A 13,619-nucleotide genomic window follows, 5' to 3' on the forward strand; every position below is an offset into this window, starting at 1 on the left:
GTGATGCTGTAAACTCACTGGATGTTTTCAAAAGAGAGCCATTAAAAACTGCATAGAGGAGCTATTTCCTTTGCTGTTACTGATTAATGTGAAAAGATCCATACCGAATGATGCACTCTGCACCTTTCTCCCTCAGCCTCCTCCCTGGCAGGCAGGCCTGTAGAGGCTACCAGATCAAGGGTATTTTTCACTCTCTGGTTTGGCCAATGGGTGACTTTCTTGTAGGCGATCCAAGAGCAGGAGGTGGGTGATGTGAGGGAATTTATTTTCTAGGCTCCCGTCCTGGAGAGTCATCTTGGGCAGCTGCAGTTCACATAGGAATTTCACAACTTCTCTGAGTCTTTGGGTTCTGGTGACTGTTCCTTCTCCTTTTCTGGTTGGGCCGACGTGTGGTAAAAGCCTGGCTTAGACCCTGCTCTATTTCTGTTCCCTACACTCTTCCACTCTTGTTGTCCTTTTATTAAACCTTCCTATAATTGTCCTAAGGGGAGTGTGCTCTCTCTTTTCCCTGCTAAGACCTCAATCAGACCTGAGAGAGAGAAACATTGGCATCTGCTCCCTTCAATCACCAAGGCAATGTTTATGCTAGGGGACTCCACATTCCAGGCTAAAATTTATAGGAAGAATGTTTGCACACCTGACCCAGATTAGCTAATCAGATATTGTTTTTGGGAGTCTGCATTAAGAAATTCTCCATATGGATTGGAGAGTAGGTGAACTCAGGAATTTTGATGTGCTGTTTGTCTACTGAGTAAACTGAGAAACAGGAAGTTGGTCCATAGAGAAATTCACTTACTGAAGTTGTCTGAATTCTGAATGACTTTTCAGTCTTTGGTTCCATTCTCTTCTGAGGGCCAGGTAAATTCTTGTACTCAAGTGCCATGAAATAACTCTGTTTTCTTACAATAAACACTACACACACACACACACACTTTTTATTGGCTTAAGCACGTTTAAGTTATTTTCTCTTACTTGCAGCAAATGAGTCTTGACTAATAGAATATCCAACACATATAATCCCAGTTACTACTTACGGAGTACTTACTGTGTGCCAGACTTTACATGACTTATCTTCTTTAATCCTCTCAACTGCACTGAAAAGTAGTTTTTTTTTTTATGACTCAGATCTTTCTTGGCTTGAGAATTTCTTCCAATAAATCTAAGTGTCCCTCAGTTTTTTCTGGGTGTCCCCAAAGGGATGTCTCATAGTTTCTCATAAACCAGTGTCAGCCTCCATCACCATACAATCTGTTCTGTTCTTTTTCTTCATTGATGACTTCACTCACAGATGTCATTGCACACCATGAAAATGATAATATCTACATTCAAGGTACCACCTGGAGATGCTGCAAAATGTTATTGTCCTCAGTGTGGTCAAGAGAGAAGGAGCATGACTCCTCCCCCATTCCATGTCAACTCAGTTCTTTAGAAGCTCATAATGTAGCCAGGGGCTTGCAAGCCTTTTGATGAGGTCTATGAGCAGAGCTTCCCAAATGTGCATCATGGCGTGCTAGTGTACCACAAAGGTTCGGGGTGCCAGGATATTGACCCCCTAGCCCTTGGGGCAGTCTGGGAGGGACTGGGCAACTAGAGCCCTAGCACCATCATTTGGCTTTGAGCAGTTTTATTTCATCAGCCCCAGTGTGGACTACAGATACTGTCTTTTTTTAAAATTTTTTAAATGTTTAAGTTCCAGATACATGTGCAGAATGTGCAGGTTGTTACATAGGTAAACGTGTGCCATAGTGGTTTGCTGCACCTATCAGCCAATCACCTAGGTATTACATCCCACATGCATTAGCTATTTATCCTGATGTTCTCCCTCCCCCTGCCCCGCTGACAGGTCCTGGTGTATGTTGTTTCCCTCTCTGTGTCCATGTGTTCTCATTGTTCAGGTGCCACTTATGAGTGAGAACATGTGATGTTTGGTTTTCTTTTCCTGTGTTAGTTTGCTGAGGATGATGGCTTCCAGTTTTATCCATGTCCCTGCAAAGGACATGATCTGGTTCCTTTTTATGGCTGCATGATACTACCATTTTCTATAAATACCATGTGATGAAAAAGAGCCCAGGGATCTAACAATCCACATAAGCCCCCAACCGTGGGCCAACCATAGAGGATACAAATCCAATCTGGACCAGATCAACAGGAGACATCATGCTATTATTTAGATGCTTGCCTTTTTCTACTTTCTGGTCTTCTTTGTCATTTACTTGTGTGTAAATGAATGAAGGCAGATTATGGTGTGTGTGTGTGTGTGTGTGTGTGTCTGTGTGCACATATTATTAGGGAATAAGAATGGTGTTGTCTAGGTATTGTCTCACTAGCCAGCCAAAAATATCTTATTAAATAGGTATTGTCCTACTCTTTCCTATGAGGATTCAGTCTGAGTTAGGTCACCTACCTGAGGTCACACGCCAAATGACAGAGGTGTGATTCCAACACAGGCTCATCTGGCTTGAGAGCCGTGTGCCTGATTCTTCACTATTGCCACATCCCTTCTTTCCAATGTTTCATTGATTAGGTAGGGTAAGACCATCAAATCCGCATTTAGGGAATGTCTGGGCAGCCACGAAATGCACCTCTCAGAACTTCCTTCAAGAGGGAACTACTACAAGGAATGCTGCCAGGTGACAACCTCCCACTGCAGCAACTTTGGGGTCTGGTGCAATGTTTGAGGCAAGGACATGCCCATGTTGGGTAGCTCTAGCCAAAGACTGAGCATGGCAGGGGTGCTAGGATCTGGTCACCCTGGGACGACTCTATAGGAAATCTGTGAGCTAGAGCTCTCCATTTGGCTTGCCAGGATGGTCTCAGAGCTGCACAGCAGTCTGAGGACTTTTCTACCCAATCCTCCATCCTTCTTCCTCTTACAGGTGTCAGACTTGCACTGTGTCTAAAGGCTCACCCAGCCTACTCCTTCTCTCATGTCTTTATCATTTATAGGCATTACCTCTAACAGAGCTCTTGCATTCCTAACTCATTGTCCTGGTGTCTGTTTCCTGACATAAGCCCCCTGAGAGAAAGTGCTATGCCACCTCATTGTTTATTCTCCACAGCACCTAGGACAATATTTTGCACATAAGTCTCTTGATTTTGTTCAGATGAACATGCAGTTTTACATGGTAGCAAATGAGCCATTGCTGTCTTCCTCTACCAGTTCTGGGGAAGCACTGGGCCCAAAGGCCAAGAATGATACAGGCCAAGGATGGCTTTAGAGAACCAGGCTCACCCACAGATTTTGTTTAAATGAAGATAATTGGGTTTCACTCTCACAGATTCTGACTCAGAGGCAGGGGGAGGGCCAGGACACTCCATTTCCAGTGAGCACGCCCAGTAGATTCTGAGCCGGGTGGTCCTTAGGTCATACTGGAGAATATACAGAACATACAGCTTTTGAGGATGCCTACACAGGTACAAAGTTCTCCCATTTCTCCCACTGCTGTCACATTCAGCGGCCTCGGTGTTGTTATGAATTCGGGAGAATCTTGGCACATTCCAGAATCAGGATTTTTCTGTTTCCTGGCTATGTTCCAGTCTGCATTTTGAAATGAATAGAGCCCCAGGGTAGAGTGTGAAGTTTGCCTTGAAGCTGGAAGAGACATAAGTTGGCAGTATTACCAGCTGACATCTGGATGTGGTGTGGACTGGGATAATGAAAGTTAAGCATTTAGCCTCATTTTACAATATGGACCATTGACATTGAGTCATTATGGAATGTAGTCATTCAGTTTAGTCCAACCCTGTCCCTTTGTTATTCTAGCAGAATGTCTTCTGTTCATCTTTTATCCATATTTCTTGGTTTTTTTTTTTTTTTTTTGAGACAGGATCTTGTTCTGTCACCCAGGCTGGAGTGCAGTGGCGCGATCTTGGCTCACTGCAGCCTCCACCTCTCAGGTTCCAGTGATTCTCATACCTCATCCTGCCAAGTAGCTGGGACTATAGGCACATGCCACCACGCCTGGCTCATTGTTTGTATTTTTAGTAGAGATGGGGTTTCACCATTTTGACCAGGATGGTCTTGATCTCCTGACCTCATGATCCACCAGCCTCAGACTCCCAAAGTACTGGGATTACAGGTGCGAGCCACGTGTCTAGCCTATCTCTTATCCATCTTTCAAGGGTAATCTTAAAGATCACCTCTGGCTCTTCCCAGTGCACACCTTCTTGCAGTCCTGTTGCCTCTTGAGCTTCCTTCCATGAGCATTCACTATATTTGTTTATATTATGTATCTGTTTTAAATAAATTGAAAATGCATTATGTATATGTTTTAAATAAATTGAAAATGTTTATGAGAACATTTGTAAGAACTAGAGTGAAAAGCTTTTTCTAGCCAAGTGCAAAAAATTTAAACTGTAGGAAGTATAATGCAGTGGGTTTTGGAATCAGTCTGCGGTTCAACTCCTATTTTGTTATTCACTGGTTGTGTAGCATGTTTCTTCATCTGTAAAATGGGATCAATAATACTTACATCATAACATTTAGAAAAAGCCTAACCAAGTGCTTGGCACATAGTAAGGCCTCAACAAATATTATCTTCTTCCTCTCTGGCCAAAACTTAATTGAGTCCTATATTTGGAGATCAAACCCATGTTGTCATTTTAAAAAATTTCTAAATGCATAGACATAGATTAGATGCTTAGTAAGTACATGTTAGATGAATGAGAAAATTGTTTCATTGCTTCTGGCTTATTCCAAATTCTAATTTTAGTTCCCTTCAGTGTTAGGAAGTGAATTTAAAAGCATGGCAACATGACTCAAAAGATTAAGATTTTCTATCCAGAAATCTTGATTTAAATCTTCAGCGTTTGACTTTTGAGAAGAGTGCAAATGTTGGCATTATCTTTTTTATTAGCAATTTGTAAAGAACTGAGATCTTACACAGCTGTGTGCGGCTCAAAGATGTACCAAGCAAAGAATAAATTTCCTGCCCACACAAACTCAAGGCAAAAAATCTCAAGCTGTCTTATATTATTCTGACAGCCCAAGGAAAGTTTTATTTTTCTCATAAGGAAACTTGACAAAAATCACAAGAATTATCTACTATGTAAAATGTCTACCTTATCAGATTCTTAAAGCTGATGATATATTTGTTTAAGCAGAGACTAAAGACTTAGAGTTACAAAATATTGCAGATTTAACTCCGGCAATTCAGCGAATAAGAATTACTCTTTTAAGCATCAAGCTGACTAGTGGTATGATCTGGGCGAGGTTTGCTCACACCCCTCTCCAAGATGCATTCAAATAGATACAAGTAGCTCATGCTCAACAAATGTGACATACTCACAATTGAGGCTCAGGCCAAAGTGGACCAAGCCTTCTTGAAACCCTGCTGGAGCTCACCACTTATTTATTTCAAATAAACAGCAATGGAGAAAGGGAAGTCAACAGAAGTAGTTTTGCTCATAGCTCCATTTATTGGAGCCCATCAGTATAGAACACCGAGAGAGGGCTGCAGAAATCTAGCATTCCCAGTAAAACCAAGTACTAAGCAAAGACCAAGTGAGAGGCACTTAAACATTATTATGTATTTGTGTTTTTATTTATACTCTGACTCTTCCCCAAAGAAATATAAAGTTGCTAATAAGAAAACACATGGGCTAAGTGGGGACACTGTACAGTAGGAAATAAAGGTGAAGTCAGAGGAAAGTGGTATATATTGTACACGAATCCTAGTCTACTTGCTAGCCGAGGGTTGTAAACCTAGTTTGGAAATTCTGACCAGCCAAGGAGCGATTCCTTTAGATGGTTCAGTGTCGAAGCGATAAAGCAAACATGCCATTCTGAGACACACAGTAATTCCTAGGACTGAAACCCAAAGGAGATATTTCTCCCCATGAGTTTGTAGAGGGTAAGGAATTTTAGTGTATTATAAGTGTGATATACAATAACTGAGACATACTTGAATATGCAAGACTGTCTCTAAGCTCATTCTTCAGGACCCTGTATACAAAAAGAAAGATAGCAGAATGGGAATCAAATTATTACTTGATTAATGGATTCTCAACCACTTAATATCTCCCCAGTCCAAAGCTGCCTGGCTTTGAAAGTTAAATAACCAAACATGTATTTCCAATGAAAATTTAATGTCTGAATTGAGATATGCTGTAAGTGTAAAATAAACACCTGAGTTTGAAGACTCCGTTAAAAAAAGAATGCAAAAATATCTTGTTAAATTTCCTATTGATTGCATGTTGAAATCGCAATATTTTGGATATGATGGGTTAAAATATATTATTAATTTCATCTGCGTCTTTTTACTTTTTTAATGCAGTTACTAGAAAATTAAAAATTACTTTTGTGGCTCACATTATATTCCAATTGGACAGTTCAGGCACGGACCAGTAAGCGCAGGGCCTGGATCTCCTCTCAGGGCCTTCCTCCTGTCTAAATTTGGTGGGTGACCTCTGGCTGGAAAGAGGAAGTGAGGTGGTGGAAAGAGACAAGGTTTCTTCCTTCCCTGCAGGAGGCTGTGGCAAAAAGCCAACATTCACAGTAAGTTCTTCGGTTTACAGACTATTTCTTCTGCGGTGGGTTATTTCCACTGCATTCCAAAGCAGGCTCTGCTTTTTGGAGAGGTAAAAAATATGTCAGCAGTCCAAAGTGAACTGCTCAAAGCTGGCTCTCATAAGAAGATACTCACTTTTAAAGAGTTAAGGGTCACAGCAAAGGGCCCTCTCAACCCCACCTCCTTGGTGACATTAAGGGGAGATAATTAAAACAGAATGGGCTCCTGCAAATGTGTTTCATGATCTCCTGGTTGACTCAGCAATTCCACAGGAGGCTGAAAGTTTAATGAAGAGCAGTAAGAAAGACATCTGCAAATTTGACAATAACCAAAAAGTTTGCAAAAAGAAGTATGCAGAAATGAAAGTTCATTTTCTTATGTCATAAATTACTTTATGGTATCCTTGCTTTCCCACTCTTGTTAAAAAAAAAAAGTTTTATTTATTTATTTTTATTTTACTAACTCACTTAAATATTTACATGTAGAATCAGACCTGGCAGCAAATTCAAAGAAAGCTGTTAAGGATGGCAAAAGTTCCTTCTGTATCAGAGGCTTTGAGACTCCAGATCTCAATTAACCTTTCTAAATAGGAACTGACAGACTTGAATGTAAAGTCAGAGTGGGTGAGGGGAGGGGAGACTAAAATGTTTTTGAAGAATGTTTGACTACAAAGTAAACAATCTGAACAGAAAATATTACATCAGATGCTGCCTCCACAGTTCCATAAAACTGTATATACAGTAAAATGTACTGTACAGTTAAAAGACACAGATAAATCATAAAACAATTTGAGTTTTGTGATGATCCAAACTTCATGGAATTAGTTGTGTTGGCATAAGACAGAGTTTGTTTTTTTTCTTTTTTTTTTTTTTCTGTTAGATCTTGACATGAAGTTTGTACAGATGGCATTGAAAGCATAACTTTAGAGATATTTATCTTTAAGCTTTCTTTTCCTTTCTGTCATCAAATTGACCCATGAGTACAAATTTACTAGGTATATTATTTATTTCAGGTATGTTATTTCATTTTGCTAACCAAAATGTTATCAGTATTATTTTGCACAAAATAGCACACTACTTATTATTCATTTTCAGGATTTTGCTTTGGATGAAAGCAAAAGGAAAGTTAACAGCAAATTTACAGCATAATCAAGATTGTAAGGAGAAAGGTTTAAATGCTAGAAAACAACATGTCAAAAGCACCCATTTATAAGCCAATGTTTCATTGTCAGTTTCCAAAACTCTTAGTATCAAACACAGCTACTCTCTCCATTTAAATGACGTTTACATATCTAAAAGCAATACAATCCCTTATCTCCAAGAATCTGGTTAATCAGATAAGCCTTTCTCATTAGCTTGTGTTAGAGAGATTTTTACTATATTTTAAACAGCTGTAATTCAATAAATCTGAAAGAGTAGGGAATTCAGCACTACTGCTTACCTTATGAGTTTGTAGATCATGAAGAAATATCATTATCTCTCCTGCTTCATTGTACCAGCTGTTTTCAGTATGGACTGTCCCTACTTTTCCCATATGGCAAAACCTCATCCATCTCTGTTCTTGCCCATGGACTTTGTTCGATATTCTTTAACCCTGGGTCCCCATGCTTGTTGAAGTTAACCCTCCAACATACCTTGTTTGACATCATTATTGCACGTAGTGTGGTATTATAATTGTTCCTATGGGGGATTCTTTTTCATCTTGGTTTCCCTTCTGCCTAGCATAGTCCTTGCATAGGGGAGATGTGCAATGGTTTCTGAAACAGAATCCAAAGCATCACTTTGAGTTATTAGAGTAACAAGGCTGCTTGTTACTACAACACTGCCTTGCCATTGCCACTCAACTTGGGTCTTCCACACTTGCCCCTTGGGACTATTGTCATTTGATGCACTTCCTATTTAGCCTATATCATCTCCCTCTCTCTGACTGATGGAGAAATGGCTTCTCTGTTTATGTCCTTCTCTCCACTTTTGGGGGTCTCACAGAAGAATGGCTTGGGCCACTGCTTATTATGTTTCATTTTATAGCCCTTTTGGAAAGAAGGCAGACTTCCCATACAGTTGCTGAGGACATTAATCACACAGCATTTTCACTCTCACTTCTTTCTTTCTCAGGGACAGCCTCATTGTGAACCAAGATCCTTTGCTCTCTTCCTCTCAGCCAGCCTGGTCCATGCCTTATACCTTCATATATGTAAACTTTTTAAAAAAGTGTTTCTTGTCCCACCTTGCAATTTAAATTGCAGTGGCTCATTCCTAAATCCATAAACTGAATGTTATATATCTGAAACCCCAGCTGTGTACAGTTCCAATGGTTTGGCTAGATATGAATGATGGTATTCACACACAGAACACAAGCTTCCAAATATATACACCAAAATTTTAAGTCTGTGTGATATGCTTAATGGTAGTTTTCTTTGTCATTATATACTTTGCCAACTTAATAGTGAGCATAGATTATTATAATCTGAAATAAAAACCAAAGATATTTATATTTGGGAATGTTTCATAACAAATATAACACAAAATCTCCCATATAAAGTGGTTACCAATTCAATGCTGAAAGCAATGTTTCAAAAGAGAAAGCGTAAAAAGCTAAGATGTTTTTAAAGTAAAGCTATTAGCTATAATTCCTTTTGGGTCTATTTTCAAATGAATTCAATTAGTCTCATGGTAAATATCAAAAGAGCTTTATCTTAGTTTATTTTTGAGACAGAGTCTCACTCTTTTGCCCAGGCTGGAGTGCAGTGGTGTGGTCTCGACTCACTGCAACCTTTGCCTCCTGGATTCAAGCGATTCTCCTGCCTCAGTCTCCTGAGTAGCTAGGATTACAGGCACGCACCACCACACCCAGCTAATTTTTGTATTTTTAGTAGAGGCGGGGTTCCTCCATGTTGATCGGGCTGATTTTGAACTCCTGACCTCAGGTGATCCGCCTGCTCCAGCCTCCCAAATTGTTGGGATTACAGGAGTGAGCCACCGCGCCTGGCCTCAAAAGAGCTTTACATTTTTATACATACTAATAACGACTTAATTAGTACAGATCCAATTGTCAATTACCCATGTTATCTACTTTCCAACTTATTTGGGCTGTTTCCCTTTCCAGAAACCAGAGAGGGGAAGAAAAAAAGCACAAAAACAAAATAATTTGCTCATTTGTTATTTGCATTAAGTAATTTTGGAGAAGACTGAAATTATCTACAAAAGTGAATCTATTATTTGTGGGTTTTCCAGTTCCACAGGCAATCGAGAGCCACTGTGAAGTCTCTTCCTGATAGACCAAACCAAATTTATGACTTCCAGAAATCTCCAGATCCAAGGGTCAAGGTTGTGTCGCTTTCAATGGACAAGTTTTGCCCAGGTTCTTCAGTTTTGAGAAAAGGAAAACCAGTAACACAAAATTCAATACTTTTCAGATGGTCTCTTTAAATAAATTTGCTACAAACACTGTGGCAAAACTAAAGCTTATTAAGCTAAAAAGTTTCTTGAAATTGTCAGAAAGTGCTAAAAATCTACTTTTAGAAAGCCATGAGTTACATGTTTATTTTGTAGAGGGGAGAGTTGTTGGAAGGTTTGTTTACTCTAAAGAGAATTTACACTAATTTTCATTATTTAAAAATAAAGGTAAAAAATAAAACTTCTAAATACCTAATATAAAGACAGCACTCTACATCTAGATTCAGCCCTAACTTTATTTTTAACTAGGATCTTGGGCAAGTCATAATTTCTCAGAAATCTTAACTCACTCATCTATACCAGGAAAGGCATGATTAGTCTTAACTCATTCGTCTATACCAGGAAAAGTATGACTATCTAGTCCAAAGTGCTGGTTCCTTATGGCTCTAAAATTTTATAAGAGGTTACAATTTCCACATAAATGCCTATGGAGTCATGCAGGTAAAATATGAGTGAAGATGACCAGAGTGACGAGAATTTCTTTTTAAAGTAAATCCTTTTAAATGTTTCCTTATTTCACATTTGATAGCAACAAAAATATTTCACTTTCTTCTTAGTTCTACCATTACAGAAACAATAATAAATGGCCACCAATACTGATAAATGACAGTGGCACAGAGACCAGAGGGAGTGCTGGGGACAGTGGCAAACTGGAGGGTAGGAAAAGCACTAGGTTATTGTTATCATACAAGAATGAAGGCCTAATGCTGCCAGATGCCAAAAAATGTGGATGTTTTTGGTGAAATCTAATTTTCAATGTAGCCAAACAATGAAAAACATAAAAACAAACAAACAAAAACAACCTTGTGAGCCATTACCATTTCTGGCCAAGCCATTACTTTGCCTCCCTCATTGTACTAGGGCCAGCACATATTAAAGAACTTGCTAGTAATATTTCATCAATGAAAGTTTTTTTTTTTTTTTAAACAGTCTCTCACTCTGTTGCCCAGGCTGGAGTGCAGTGGCGCGATCTTGGCTCACTGCAACCCCTGCCTCCCAGGTTCAAGCGATTCTCCTGCCTCAGCCTCCCGAGTGGCTGGGATTACAGGTGTGTGCCATCATGCCTGGCTAATTTTTGTATTTTTAGTAGAGACGGGGTTTTGCCATGTTGTCCAGGCTGGTCTTGAACTCCTGACTTCAGGTGATCTGCCCGCCTCGGCCTCCCAAAGTGCTGGGAGGCGTGAGCCACCGCACCCGGCCAAAAGTTCTTTTCTTTCTCATCACAGTATGTTTACTGAGTCTCTTTTACAGGCTATGCTCTGTGCCAGGATTTTCTGACTCTTCATTTCATTTGATCATCACAATAACACTGAGCTACCACAGAGATAAACTGTTAGCCTCATTTTACAGATGAAAGATAAGGTAAATCTCAGGGACTGAATAACATGTCCTAACCCACACAACTAATGTTGTGCAGCATTACGTCTAGAATATTGACATGGAAATATTTACAGTATTATGCTGAATGAAGAGTAGGCTATAAAATGCATGATTTTTAAAGTTTTAAAAAATTTTTAATAACTGCATATTATTTATTTCATCATGAAGATACACAAAATACTCTTAAACGAGCTTCTATTATTACTTGTTTTGCTATTAAAATCATGTAGGAAAGCATTTTTTAAAAGAACTTGATTTCATTCATTTATTTAAAATCATTAATTGATCACCTGTGTGCCAGTCATTTTATTAGATGCTGTCCTCAAAGGGATGTCTGACTCACAATGTATTTCTGGCGAGTAAATTTTATCCTTTAAAAAATGAAAGAAAAAAGCCACAGGGCTTCTTTGAAATTTAAGCAGGTACTCAGATTAGCTCTATACATTTTTAAGATACTTAAGCAATCACCTTTGAATCAATGATCATGTCCCCAGTTACATCCTCAGTCTCCTGAACTTTGGGCTGAAAAAAGGTAGGCTTCCCCCAAACAGCTTAATCTGGAGAATTGCACAAGGGATTGCAGCAGTTTTCTTTGCCAGAGACTTTAGGAGGCTTTATTGAGATTAACTTTTGAGAGCTACTCCTATTAGCAGGATATACTTGGGAGCCTGCTTGTCACCTACACGATGACAAAAGGTGGCTCTGCGTCTTTTCTCAATTTTCCACTTGTCATAGCAGAATTCTAAATTTCACAATTTCAAAGTAACAGCTGCCAGGTTGCGAGGGATACAGACACATTGGAGAAAAAGGATAGAAATGATGATGCAACTTGAAAACATTATTATTTTTTTTGAGACAAGAATCTCGCGCTGTTTCCCAGGCTAGAGTGCAGTGGTACGATCTCGACTCACTGTAACCTCCGCTTCCCAGGTTCAAGCGATTCTTCTGGCTAATTTTTTGTATTTTAGTAGAGACGGGGTTTCACCATGTTGTCCAGGCTGGTCTTGAATTCCTGAGCTCACACAATCTGCCCACCTCAGCCTCCCAAAGTGCTAGGATTACAGGTGTAAGCCACTACGCCCGGCCCAGATCGCTCTTAATTACAGTGGGATGGCAGGCTTGCATACCAAGTCTACCCTGGTAAACTGGGACATATGGGCAACCCACTAGGATGTTCTATGTTCTTGAAGAACGTTGTAGAAACTGGAGATGTTGAGCAAGGAAGATAGGAATGGAGTTTGGGGGCTGAGGGACTTGCAAGCTGCCTTTATATATCTGAAAATCTGGTTTGACGGGATTTTAAAGCTTTTTTTTTTTTTTTTTTTTTTTTTTTTTTTTTTTTTGAGATGAAGTCTTGCTCTTGTCCCCCAGCCTGGAGTGCAATGTCACGATCTCGGCTCACTGCAACCTCTGCCTCCTGGGTTCGATTCTCCTGCCTCAGCCTCCCGAGTAGCTGGGATTACAGGCGCCTGCCACCAGGCCTAGCTAACTTTTATAGTTTTAGTGGAGACAGGGTTTCACCATGTTGGCCAGGCTGGTCTCGAACTCCTGACCTCAGGTGATCCGTCTGCCTTGGCCTCACAAAGTGCTGGGATTACAGGTGTGAGAAACCGCACCCGGCCAGGATTTTAAAACTTAAGAGTGTCTGGACCAAGTCATTTCTGATATACCATTTCAGATACAGCAAAATGGTCATGAGTTTGGTTGTTGAACAATTTTGGATTCAAATCCCAGATGATACTAACTAGCTGTGTGGTCACAGGCAACTTTAACTTCTTTATTATAAGAGAGGGGTAGAGTTATAATGACTCACTGGGGTAAAATACAAAAGCAAGTGACCTAGAACAGAGGCTCAATAAGTCAGTTTGTGCACTGTAACTGTAGTTGGATATGGTACAGGCCAGTTGGGTATTCTATGGGATCTTTTAGGGGTTAAGTGAGCGTATGGTTGGAACCAATATTTTTTGATGAATTTGACTTAGAAATTGTTCTTAGAGACAACAACAAAAAAATCAGCTAGTAATTTTTCCCAGGCACAAGGTGATTTTATTTAAACATCTAATTTTAAAGATGTATACTCTTAAATATACTTTAAATATTCATCATAAAATCTGACATTTTCCTGCCAAGTGATACATGCTGTTTACTTTCAACTGTGCCAAAAAGTACAATATATTAGAAATAAAAAAGGCATATTGCTTGATTTTGAAACTGTACCTATAAATACAGACTAGATGGCTTTGGTCACAGACCGGGGGCAAAAAATATACAGAGA

The 13,619-nt window shown here is 39.6% G+C and overlaps 1 long non-coding RNA gene across 4 annotated transcripts in view; it reads left to right on the forward strand.

The window, feature by feature from the left end:
• Positions 1-13,619, forward strand: part of LOC103892101 (uncharacterized) — a 71,348-nt gene that overhangs the window by 43,222 nt on the left and 14,507 nt on the right. Inside the window, exon 7 of one of the 4 annotated variants that reach the window (XR_008512030.2) lies at positions 6,331-6,644. The exons of the other annotated variants lie outside the window; for them this stretch is intronic. This is a non-coding gene — a long non-coding RNA (uncharacterized LOC103892101). Of the gene's footprint in view, positions 1-6,330; positions 6,645-13,619 lie in introns of those variants that run through there. 4 annotated transcript variants of the gene reach the window in all.

The sequence above is a fragment of the Pongo abelii genome, chromosome 10, assembly GCF_028885655.2.
Source record: "Pongo abelii isolate AG06213 chromosome 10, NHGRI_mPonAbe1-v2.0_pri, whole genome shotgun sequence".
NCBI lineage: Eukaryota > Metazoa > Chordata > Mammalia > Primates > Hominidae > Pongo > Pongo abelii.